Source organism: Gallus gallus, chromosome 3 (assembly GCF_016699485.2).
Source record: "Gallus gallus isolate bGalGal1 chromosome 3, bGalGal1.mat.broiler.GRCg7b, whole genome shotgun sequence".
Classification (NCBI taxonomy): Eukaryota; Metazoa; Chordata; class Aves; order Galliformes; family Phasianidae; genus Gallus; species Gallus gallus.
In genome coordinates, this window is record NC_052534.1 from 18,682,475 (window position 1) to 18,695,156 (window position 12,682).

Below are 12,682 nucleotides of genomic sequence, written 5' to 3' on the forward strand. Positions count from 1 at the left end.
GCTGACTTAGGCTGTATTATGTTCCGCAGATCTTCAAATGAGAGTATTGTAGGGGAATAAAAGCATTAGTTAGTGCCAGCAATACCAGGCTGCAAAACATCGTAGGTTGGGAATAAGATCTTCGAAGAATAGGGTTAAAAATGCATTTGTGAAAATTAGAAGGACATGCTAAATATTATTATGTTCTCTTTCTGATTTCACAGGCATGAGTCTAAACTGCCAAGAAAAATATATCTTAGAAAAGTATATTCTGTCTTTTAATTACCCCTGCAATTCAGCACATTCAAGCACCGAGGACAACTCTATTTGGGTGAATATTAAATATGAACATATGAAGGATAATAAAACTAGAAAATAAAAGAGGGCAGAAAAATACAGGAAGGGGCTGAAGTTCTTACAGTTCTTCTATCACCTTTCTTTGGGATTTTGGGCAGTTTCTTGACCTTCTCATTACTGTATTTGTAATGTGAAGTTCCTGGGTTCCCCATGCCAAGAACACTTTGCTGCGTAGATGAACTATAGTATAAAAATACTGGCTATAGCTATTAATACTTTCCTTTCATGTTTTGGAGTTGCCAAAGATACATATTTATAATTATGGGTTACAATGCCATAGCAAAACATTTGCAACTATAAAATGGCCTTGACAGCTCCAGCTAGAATAAGCAAGCCATTAACTGGTTTCTCTAATCCTCATTTGTGAAAAGAAGGCCCCACTGTGTCAGAGGATAATAAATTCCACTAGATTCCTGCAGAAAGAATAACATATACTTAATGAACAACCTTTCTGAAACCAATTCCCATACATTTTTTGAATAAGCCAGTGTACAACTTTTTCTGCAACACTATGAACCACTGTACTTCCTGCTGCTGAATTATTGATTCTTTGTTCTGTATTTAAGATTTCATTTCTGGACTCTGTCCTCCTATAGCAGTTTAGATGATAGCTTTTTGAAAGGCAGAAAGTATCCTCCTGTACTTAGTAGATCTATCAAGTTGTTAGTCAAATCTGTTATTTTCTGTACAGATTTGCCTCTCCAAAAGAGTGGGTCGAGACCAAGTCAGTAGCAGTATGACAACTTCTACAGCTTGCTGAATCTCTTTTAAGTGATCTTACATAGATTCTTTTGCTGGCTGGACAAATGTTATAATACTGGAATGCTAGTAGAGCATATTTCCTATGTTTTATTAGAATTGCTACCAGAATATGTTTCCTATATTTTATTTGAATTGCATGCTATATGCTATGTGCAATAAGATATTTCCCATAAGTTTAGATTTTCATCATTCTTATCCTTTCCCACAGATATTTCTCCTATAAAGAGGTGATACTATACTATTTTGTTGTAGGATTGGTCTTCAGCAAAGGACTAATTATAGAATGTGGTTTTAGGATGTGCACAGGCGTGTACATGTATCCTCTATGCCTTCCTTCTCCAAAGTCTTTCTGAAACAATGCTCGCAGCACATGAATCTTGTTTCATGGGAAAATAATTACTAGTATTAGAAGCAAAGGTTACCTTTAAAAAAGGATATCAGTTCTTGGAAATTATCTTTCTGTTTGCATTTTCTGCCAGGTCAGAACATACCAGGAAACTAATGGAAGAGCATGTCCAATGGGGACCTCTTTTACAAACCTCTAAAGTTTACTGAGGTTTTACTGATCATTACAATTTATGGACGCAAATTATCATCAAATGAGAATACTACGCTAAAATAATAATGCAAATACTATTACTTGAGGAAAAAAAAAAGGTTTGTCCACAGTGTTTATGAACTCTTCTCTGGCATTTGGGAACTTTCTGTTGAAGAGTATGAACATCACTCGTAATGTCAGGGAGAAAATTAGTAAGAATTACAAACAGAAATAGCACAGGCGCACATAAAAAGTGATTTTTAACAATCTGTTAATAATTGTCAACAGCTGGCATTGACTAAAATGTGTAAAGAGTATAAAAGAAGTACCCATAAAGGATTTGTTGTAATGGTTTTCAGTAATTTAAAAAACATATTATATTTTTGATACTTTTTGATTACGACATTTAAGTTTAGACAGAGATATTTACTGACTGTTCTGCACTTAAAAAGTATCGAATGTTAATACCTCTGACTTCTGAAAACCAAATAATGTAACAGTTGATATGAATAGTTTACTTAAAAATTTATAGTGCTTTCTTCCAGGAAAAAAAAAAAAAGAACAAAAACCTGAAAACACAAGTATTGATAATCATCATTCAGATCACTGACCACAGCTGGTCTTCTTGTACCAGTAACGGGAGTCCTGGGTCCATAGTGCCTCTGGGTAATACATGAAACTGAAGACAGAAATATTTTTTTGGAGCTCTGAAGTTGGTGGCACACATGCATTTTTATTCTCCTCATCGTTTTTTCTACTTTTAATCAACTTTTTAATCTGCTCAGTGATAAAACTAGCAACTTTTATCCTCAATAGCCAACATACTGATGTGCTGCAATTTATAAGCATATAACTAAAAGAAGAATTAAATGTGCAGAGTGATATTCAAGAAAGGCTAAAAAAGAAACGTCATCTAACATGATTTATTATGAGAGGTAAGAAAGCAATCAATGTAATGTATCCATAGTTCCTTTTTGGGGTTGGAGATAAGCTCTCTCTCACTTTATGCCTAGTTTAACAGTACGTTCAACTTAACGTAACACTTAATGCCACAATGCTCCAGTTAAGTGACTTTAAGTGCAGCACAGAAATACTGCTGAGGCAAAAATGCTGACAGTTATACTTCAAAAATAGTTTTGGATGAACTCAGATTATGAGTAGTTCAGCTGCACTTTCCAAAAATGGACATAACAACTGGAGAATTTTCTTCCCCCCATTGAGAGGTTACTGTGGTCTGTGGATTTCTTTGTGTGGGAGTTTGCATCTTCATACACAGAAGTATAAGAAAACAGCCTCCCGCAAGACACAAAAATAAAACAAAATGTAATATAGAAGTCTTCTGAGGTCTTGGGAATTCTGAGAAAATTTAGTCAATAACTTTTGGAAAAGGAACTCATAAAGTATTTCTGAGGAGAGTTTAGGTTCCAGAGATACAATCAATTTGAAGATGAAGCATGACAAACTACAAAAAAAGACTTAAAATAGACCTTTATATTGTGCTCAGCTGAAGCACGGAGTGAAGTGAGGCTGAAATTTAGACAAGAATTTTTGAAGAAATCCTGTAGTTTGTGCTGTACAGCATAGCAAATTAGATGAGCACTGTTGTATATTTGAATTTTAAAGCTGTGAATCTGCCTTTTTTTTAACTGGTCTTCTCTTAAATGGTCAAAGGAGATGTGATGTTTCCTGTGAAGTTGCTCCAGTGCTGCTGAACTCAACAGGAGTATTCTCATTGCTTTCAAATGCTGATCAGTAGCAAAAACCATCAGCACATGGATATGTAACTTAGACTAGGAACATAATATGTGGCCCAGCACAGTCTGGCAGAGCACAAGCTAGCTTCCAGCTTTTCCAGTTGACTTCAGCTGCCATGCTAACTGGGTATAACAGACCCATATCCCACCTCTAACTTCATATGTAACAATGTGCACAGCAACTCACCAGACTTTGCATTTCAGATAAGCAAATGTGACAACATCATAGTCAGCTTTTCAGTGGGATATGTGCCCACCTGAGAAAACTGAAGGGGCATTTAAGCCTGATGCTACACACTGTCTCTGTGCAGCACATGGAAAACCAAGACAATATGCCCCTTCCAAGTCCATCTTGAATTGATTAGGAAATGGAATCTGTTTGCCAACTTACATTTTCAGTCTCAAAACTGCATCAGAAATTTATTCTGTCAACTCTGATTCCTCAAATTACTTTTCAGAGATAAATTCAAAGGATCAAAATATTGCTTTTCCATTGTTGGTTTCTCTTGCAATATTTTAACGGTGGCATTTCATCACAATGTAAAGTACTACCTCCCTGATAAAAGAGAGCTCTCCTCTACTGATAATAAAGCATAAATACATATTTCCCTTCCTTTCTTCCTCTCTTCCTCCCTTCCTTCCTCATTCCCTCCCTCCTTCTTTTCCCTCTTTTCCCTATTATTTTCTGCAATAACGATTTTCAAGAATAAAAACAAAAGGCATGGTATCAGAGTGATGATGTTAATCCATGTTACTGGAAGCAAGACAGAGAGTGGTACACGTACACATTGACTGCTTTAGGGATTTGTCTTCTCTTCTTGCCCACCCTGAGAACTGGGGGGCACACAGAACTGTCACTGTTGAGTTGTGGTTTTCTGCAGGAAAAGGGATTAGGTGGAAATCTCAGACCTGACCCGGCGACACAACACTGTGCTCAGGGCTGTGAATCTCTGAATGGTGAGAGCTATAAGGCTCTAACACTTCGGCTGGAGTTGCTTAGGCCCTCGTCCAGCACAGTGCATAGTTAGCTTTCACCACATATACTTATGTAGGTTTCTGTGAGATGACTCCCGTGCTGACAGACAAGCATCCTTTGAGTGCTCTGCGGTTTTAGCAGATAGATCAAAAAATAGAAACTGCAGCCAGAATGTATGCTTTCTGGATGCAGGCATACATTGATCTTACAGCATTAAATAACAGAAGTTACCTGTCTGCAAAGTATGCCTAAGGACTTTAAAGAGAGGCTAAGTTCTATGAGCAAAGGTAGCAGCTTCCCTGGGTATATTTAAAGGGACAAAAGATCTAATGCAAAAATAGGCAATTTACGTACTTTTTAACATGAAGCATAGCAATATAAAAATATACAAATAAAAACAAAATATTCATCTCTTTAAATAATACTTCTTTTTAATGCAATTTGTCTTCTTTCCCCATTGTTTATAATGTATCCACAATGAGAAAGCTGCTTGTTCTTATGACTCATCTAATGAGAAGTCTATCTTTTTCCTTACCTTCCTTTCCTTACAAAGGTTTACCCTTTTTAAACATCTAAAAATAGCTCACTGGTGTTTACATGCAGATAGAAATTGGAGGAATAAGCTGCTTTTGGAGATGTATGTTCTAGAAAATCCTTCTATTTCTTCGGCTTTAATATTTTGCAGAGTAACTTAAGCTAGTAAGCCCAAGCAGACAAGGTGTACTAGGTACATTAGAAGAACATAACCTACTTTTTCCCTTTTGTTTGGTGCCATTTCCCTGACTCAATTTTTAAAATGTTTTTTTTTTTCTTTCTTTTTTCTTTTTTTCCCCTACTGGGGAAGCAGAAATCTTCCTCCTTTTTGGGTTTCCCTTCTTTTTGCAACCCAATTAAAAATATACCAGTAAGATTAGATTTGTGTTTTCCAATTTGCCTGTCGTGTATCTCAGCTCTTATATGTTGTAGAAATAGGTCCCTTTGTGATCAAGAGTAAATAGATCACAGTCTAAAATGTCCAACAGGACGGGTTGCAAGTGGATGGCTCTTGAATTCTAATCAGCTTCTGGCTACCTCTAGTTATAGGAAGAACCTTCTCTCAGTTACTATTTATAACCCTGATTCTGCTGGGGGATTGTTTGTTCTATAAACTGAATGGGATTTGAAGATTTTCCCTTTATTCAAATAAGTTGGACCTAATTTTACCTTCTTCTTTTCACCCAAAGAGCATCCAGTGGGAACTGACAGAATTCGATTCAGTGCTTTAGTCTCAGTTATGTAACCTTTCTATCTGCACCATGCTGATGATACCTCCCAGTCGCCCCAGCAGAATGAACATTTTCTTCTTCAGATTGTGTGATCTCAACAGGTCTCATGTTTCATGAAAAATAATTCTCAGGGTCTTCCCTCAAAAGTGAATATCTTTCTAGTATCTTCAGGAAAGACATCCAAGGGTATGGGATACTTCTGCTTGCTTCCATTAACTGATACAGAGTAAAGTTTGCTACTTTCCAGGACTGCACTGGTTGTTCTTCATCCAGTACACAGGAGAAAAAAGAAAAAAAGAGTATAAGTTTTCTCTGCTGTTCCCTCATCACCAGCACAACACAAAAAGAATGTTCAAAACCTCGTGTCTTTGTCTAACAATTTCTCTCCTCCTTACTCAGAGTTATCATTTCAGAGGTGCAAAGATATTTCTATTTCTATTGAATGCGTATCAGAACATATAGTTATTCAGACTGCCACTATTAGGCAACAGCAGATGAATGCCTGACTCAAACACATGTCAAGAGAACTGAAAGAGCATTACAGCATTAGGAAGAGAGAAAAGTCTGGTTTTGATTACTGATAATTATAGATAAGCTGTAGCTGACAGTCATTTTCTGACCGCAAACTCAAATCAATCAATTAAAGACTGCATGCAGCAGCACCCGTGTTTAATCATTTCCAGGCTCTTTAAAATGATCCATTACTCTGATGGCATGTCAGATCTGCTGTGTACCATTTGTTGTTGCTGCTGAGGGTCAAATATGCAGCGACTTTCAGGCTAATTTCAAGAACACAGTTTACAATCTAAAAAAAACCCAAGAGATCTGTATATAAAGATTAGCCATAACTATTAAGCCAATCTTACATTAATTAAACAGACATCGCAGCTGATGAGTTAAACATCTTTTGATCCCATGTCACGTAGTTAAGTGGAATTTTTTTGTTGAGTGTTTCAGTGTTGCATCAGGACGAATAAGATGATGTAGTAATACAAATTCAACTCTATTTCTCCCTACTTCCTACTTTCAAAGCTTTTTCACACGGGATCTGAAATACAAGGGAGAAGTTCATGATGAGATTTGGCCAAAGAACCATTGTCAGACTGTAAGGTTGTCCACTGGAACTACTTTGATGTACTGGGTTGTTTTTTTTCTGAAATTTATTTTCTTCTCACCATTGAAAAGATGAAGAAAACTAATTTCTGACTGTTTTGGGATTGTCAGGTAGTATCGGCAGAATAAAATATATCCATCTTGGATTTGAAAAAAAATAAATTAGATGTTTTAAAATATTGAGATATTTCATGTCATGCACACAAAAAAGATTGAATAGAAACAAACCATTATGATATTAAAATGAAATGCTTTGGATTCCTTTTTACAGAATTTGCCTTCAAGGATAAATCTTCAAGTTTTACTCATAGGCCAGTGTTGCTTTCCGTACATCCCATGCCCCCGCAAGACGCCTACTACAACAGTCCAGGTAAAACTCTCTGTAAAGTTTCTGGTTTGAATAAATTCATATATAATATAATTCTACGAATAATTTTTCAGTCAAATTCCAATTACATTTAGGTAATATCTTTTCAGTTTAAACTGTCAAACATTACGGCTTGACTAGATTTAGAACAAAGGCTTAGTATAGCCTATGGAGCAATAACAATAAGTATCATATAAAGATACAGTCCAATTACACACAAGAATTGATGAAATTAAATCTCAAAGAAAATGTTTAACTAAAACACAGTATGTCAAGATGCTGGGCTTTGGGTTTCTATCATCAGTTTTGTAATTCTAGCAAATTTTGAATGTGTTGCCTAAACTCTATTCAGTCCACACACTTTTAATTTTCAGTTGAATCTGGTTTTATGTTGATTTTACAGTTTAATTTTGAAGGTAATTGAAATGAAAGTAGTTAAAACTGCTTCTTTGTTTAAGAAAGAGTATTTTTATGTATGGATATCTTTATCAAGATTCTACGCCTATAAATTAATTTATAATAAATAGGATCTAATTTTTCTGATGTTCTTGCATCCCAGTATTTCACTCTATATATATATATTAAAAAAAATAATCTCCATGTCACTGACTGTTACTTGGTACAACACATGAGTAGTAAACAAAGAGCATGTCCTCTACTATAAAATAAAGGCCTATCCCTTCCAAGCACTGCAGACTGGTCTAGTTAACTTAACTTTTGACACATCCAGCACAGACACCAGCCCAGATTGGTCACCCCATGCACTCCTCACAGTCACTGGACTAAAGCAGCCTCTTGTAGGACACTGTTCATCTCATCCAGAGGGATAAGATCCTGCAAGTGCCTACTTATTGCAGTCAACAGTAGGTGCCTACAGTGAGCTCACTTGTTCAGGTTAGATATTTGGAAGAATTTTTTCCCAGAAAGAGTGGTGAGGCAGTGGCACAGGCTGCCCAGGGTGGTGGTGGAGTTACTGTCCCTGGAGGTGTTCAAGAACCGTGGAGATGTGGCATTGAGGGATGTGGTCAGTGGGCATGGTGGGGATGGATTGGTGGTTGGACTTGATGAGCTTAGAGGTTTTTTCCAATCTTAATGATTCTATGATTTTATGATTCTATGACTTCAGAGGCCCTGGAGCTCTCTCAAAAGTCACTGAAGAGGCCCTTGACACCAGTGGCCTGACCTGGCCCTTTGCTGAAGGTTATTGCACTGAGAAGGAGTAGCAGATGCAAAAACGTGCTTTTGGCCCAGTTGTTGCTCTTCAGTCTTGACATATCACTCAGTGTGGTGCCCAGTATCTAAGATATGAATGCCTACTTCTCTTCTTCACAGGAATACTCTGGCATACGTCCTGTTGACTGGCCTGTGCTTCTTTCTGAAGATAGATCTTTGGTATGAAAACAGATGCCTGGTTTTCTTCTTTTACAGGATGCTTTAGGTAAGTTATTGTTAGGAATCCACAGCCATAGAAATATTTTTGTGCTGTGGCTAACCTCCCTCTGCTCCTGCAGACAGAAGCCAGCTCATTTGCCCAAGCTCTTCTCTTGCTGTCACAATCCATCCTGTCAACGTGTACAATAGTACAGGCACAATTTATCACAGCCCCCTTTAGTAAAAAAAGAAATACCGGGCTTTTAATTCAGCAAAGATGCTTTTACCATACTTCTTACTGTTGCTGAACTTCCTGTTGATCTCCTTGAGAATTTTGCCTATCTAAGGAGTTTTGATGAGACCCAGCACTGGGAGGCACAGCAGAAACTCTTTGTTCGCTGAAATATTATCAGCTGATCTGAGTACTCTCTTGTGAAATTGTTTATTTATAATATTCATTGTAGAGCATTTACACTTCACTGATGACTTGAAATTTAAGCAGTTATTTACAATTATGCTAAATAAGACCATATTTCTGAGCTGGTCACAAATTAAGTCGGTTATCAGATTACATTTCTGTCTGATTCCTTTTATCTCTGATACAATGTGCTGCTCTCAACAATGGCATCAAATGAACTTCGATGTCTGACTATAAATCATGCACATGTCGAAACAATAATGCTGAAAAGATTATCATCACCCTCTATAATTACAATAATGGAAAACAGATACTGAAAGGACATTTTCCTGATCCTCAGAAAATCCCTGAAGAGGTCAATTTACTTTTCTTTGGGGAATATTTAACACAAAGAAAGTTATTGGTTTATACATCTGCTGAAAGAACTAAACTTATAATAAGCACAATGCCACAATATAAATTGGAAATATATTTTATTGCACTGTTATGGTGGGGGGCTCCAGATGGTCCTGATATACATAGTTTTATAAGTACTTTTTAGACTGAGAACACTGTTCACTGTCTGATAAAATATCAAAGCTGAGATGCACTTCTGTTTCTGGGAACATGCTGCAAGTAGCAAGGGAGAATATCATCCACTGAGATAGAGCTGGCATTTGTCTTGGGAGTTGAGTTGTTGCAGCAGAACTGGGTGCGGTACCACGCAAGGTTTTGGAAGAACAGAACTTCTGGTATAGTCTTTGACCAACTCCAAGTATGAAAGTGCTGTAATAAATGAAAATAAATGCTAAGAAAAAGAACCCCCTAAATACCTTTAATTTAATTTAATTTAATTTTTTTATTATTATTATTGTAAGAAGCATACTCTTAAGTCCTGAATTTGTAGCTCTCAAGACCAAGTTGAGTCATATATTTTAGGACTTCAATAAGTCTCAGTGGGTGCATGGACTTTTCTGGCATTCTGCACTAAACCTAATTTTGTCCAACCGAATTAGATTTCTTAGTCCTATTTTTAAATGCTAAGCAGACTACTGTAATGGATAAACAACTGAGAGTGCAATAACCTCTTTCTTGATTACTGTTGTGGAAGGATAGGAGCTCAGATCCATATTTAAATAACCAGACTTTGCTAATCCAACACATTTGGACATTAACAGGGTAGAGTGCACTCATCTGAGCAATTCAGCTGTCAGCTGAAGAGGCAGCAACCTCTAGAAGCCAGAAGTAGTAACCTCTGGCACAACCAGAAGTAGAAGTCCATAGCTTAAGCCACAAGGTTTTGGCTGTGTGAGTAGCTTACCTGCTCTGTAAAGAAGCAGCTTGCAAGAGAACCAAGTAAATGTGCAGGTGAGAGTCATCGTTCACCTACATGCCTGTTTGTAGCGCAAACCTCTTCTCTGGATTCCCTTTCCAGCACTAATCTCCAGCACATTCTGGCAGCTTTGTCCTCCAGCATTTAGAGTGGAGGGCATACCTCTCATCTCTGCACTTCTGAATGTACATAGATGGTTGAGAAAAGGGCAATGATAGCAACACAAGGGATAGATCAGCAGCCTTGTGAAGAGATATTTAAGAGACAGATAATACATTTTTAGAGGAAAAGGAGAGGAGGGGGGTATCGTGACCAAGCAGATCATATGAGTGCAGAACTCAGTATGCTTCAGGTCCCTGAGTACTTTCCTTCTGCTACCATCAAAGCATTTTACTGGGCCACACTTGGTTTGACTCAGACAGGTATGTTTGTACTTCTGCTCTTAGAATAACAGCTAGCAGAAAGAACTAAGATAGTGAATATCCTCAAAACAAGTACTGTACTGTAGAGTTGTCCCTGCTCTGTCCAGCAGACTGCTGTTTCACCCTTCAGCATGTCCCCGTTGTGTGCCAGGGTAGCAGCACACGCTGCAGTTTGTGGTTAGCCAGTAGCTCCCTGTGTTTGAGGAGAAGGTTTGCCTTCTTGCCTTGCTCGTTGGCTTGCTTGTTTTTCTCCTGGTACAGCCTATGAAAGCTGTTGCGAAATGTGTGAGTTGCCAGAAGAAAACATTACTCTGTCTTGTTTACAGAACCCAAGCTCCCTTAAAACAAACCCATAACGGGTAAAGTGAGTACCTTGTGTCCTGCTTCTGAGGATGGACAGGACACAGATACTCTACCCAGGGTGCAGGCTGGACAGTGCTCTTGAGAAACATAATTTAGTCTTTTCTTTTCCCTCGCTTATGGGAAAACTAAATTGTACGAGCCTTTTTCTGAAACTGGGTCAGATTGGATGACCTCCTGTTGGGGGGTGCTGGAGGAGCTAATGATGTGTTACTGACTGTGCTTCATCCTTGCTCAGTCATGAAAAGGATATATGGGCCCAGTGAAGTTCCATCTTCAAATTCATTTGAAACGCATTAGGAAAGTTGTCTGAATATATGGAAGAGTTACTAACATTTGAAAATACACTTCTCAGTGTAGATCCTAATTCCTTTCCCTCATCTCTTCTGATGACCTGATATATTCTCTGGGATTATGCATTTTCAAAATCTGAATGCATGATCAGAGGTTAAGATTTATTCAACATACACAAATTAGTTGTATATGTCTGACCTAGTCACTGAGGTACCTTTTACAGTCAATATAGATCTCTTTGGTATAGTCAGTACTGCCTAAGTCTAAATTCAGTTTAGGATCCTACTGTGTTCAGACAAATCATGACTCAGACTGTCGGTGATCTACTTACTGTCTCAAATGATTACAAGGGAAAATAACATTACTAGCTCAGATGTAGACATCTACACTGTAGCCTACTGAAATTAAGAAAGGAGATTCTCACTAAAGGAGATAAGTATGAGCAGATCTCGTATGATCACATCTGAGCTATAGCTGCTGAGCACCAGTTATCTTAATTTTCCTTCCCTTACTGGGATATTGCAAAGGGATCTTACCCTAGAAAAGGATTTCCCTGATGTAGGAATTCTCATCAGCAGTTCCTTCTCATCAATGTAAGTTCCTTTTGCAGAGCTGCGGGCACAACTGTAACGGCTGTGAAGTATGGGCAAGTGGAACGGTTCACAGCAAAAGTTTTAGTAGAAATGCTGTAGGTGAGAATAACAGCATAATTAGTCCTAGAACTGGAAGAGTCAGAAATGACCTTTACAATCACTTCTCTGAATGAGAAAGCAGATCACCTGACTGCGGTTGTGCTAGGAGGTCTTCATGAGGACTGTAAACTTACCCTTCAAGTTAATAATATTTTACTTAAATCCTGTATAGACACAACATCCTTGGGCACTTTCCTGTGCTTGCACATGCCCACAGGAGTACAAACAAGACCTTAGCAGAGAGCTTCTCACTGGCTCTCAGGCCTCTCTGTCACCTCCCAGCCCACTGCCTACTCATTTCCTTAATGGCCCCTTTCAGCAATTCTTACCACACCACTGAAGGAGCAGGTGCTAATTCTAATTCTAAATAAATATTTCCTGTATCTTTTACGGTCAAATCTAAACCATAGTAAGCCTTCTTCAAATTTCCTAGCTTGCCATTCCAACCTCAGGGAACAGTGAGAGTTCACCTTGTCCTTTACATTCTCCCATGCAGATAAGATCACTGCTGCTTCAGCATACATCTATATCCCACACTGTTACTCTGTTTTAGGTCTTTTTTGGAAACTGATGAATATTTTGAACTTAAATCTTTTCAAGTTCTGAATAACTAAATGCCAAATTACTGAAGAAATTGTGTTGGACAGCTTAAGCTATGGGTTTAATGTTGATATTGTATTATAGAAATACGGAATATGATGT

General features: G+C 37.8%; 1 long non-coding RNA gene across 1 annotated transcript in view; it reads left to right on the forward strand.

Annotated features, from left to right (window-relative positions):
• The window catches only part of LOC124418340, a 28,037-nt gene extending 19,488 nt beyond the window's left edge, over positions 1-8,549 (forward strand). The window contains exons 2-3 of the long non-coding RNA XR_006938674.1: positions 7,016-7,114; positions 8,444-8,549. This is a non-coding gene — a long non-coding RNA (uncharacterized LOC124418340). The remainder of the gene's footprint in view (positions 1-7,015; positions 7,115-8,443) is intronic.
• Positions 8,550-12,682: the final 4,133 nt, after the last annotated feature.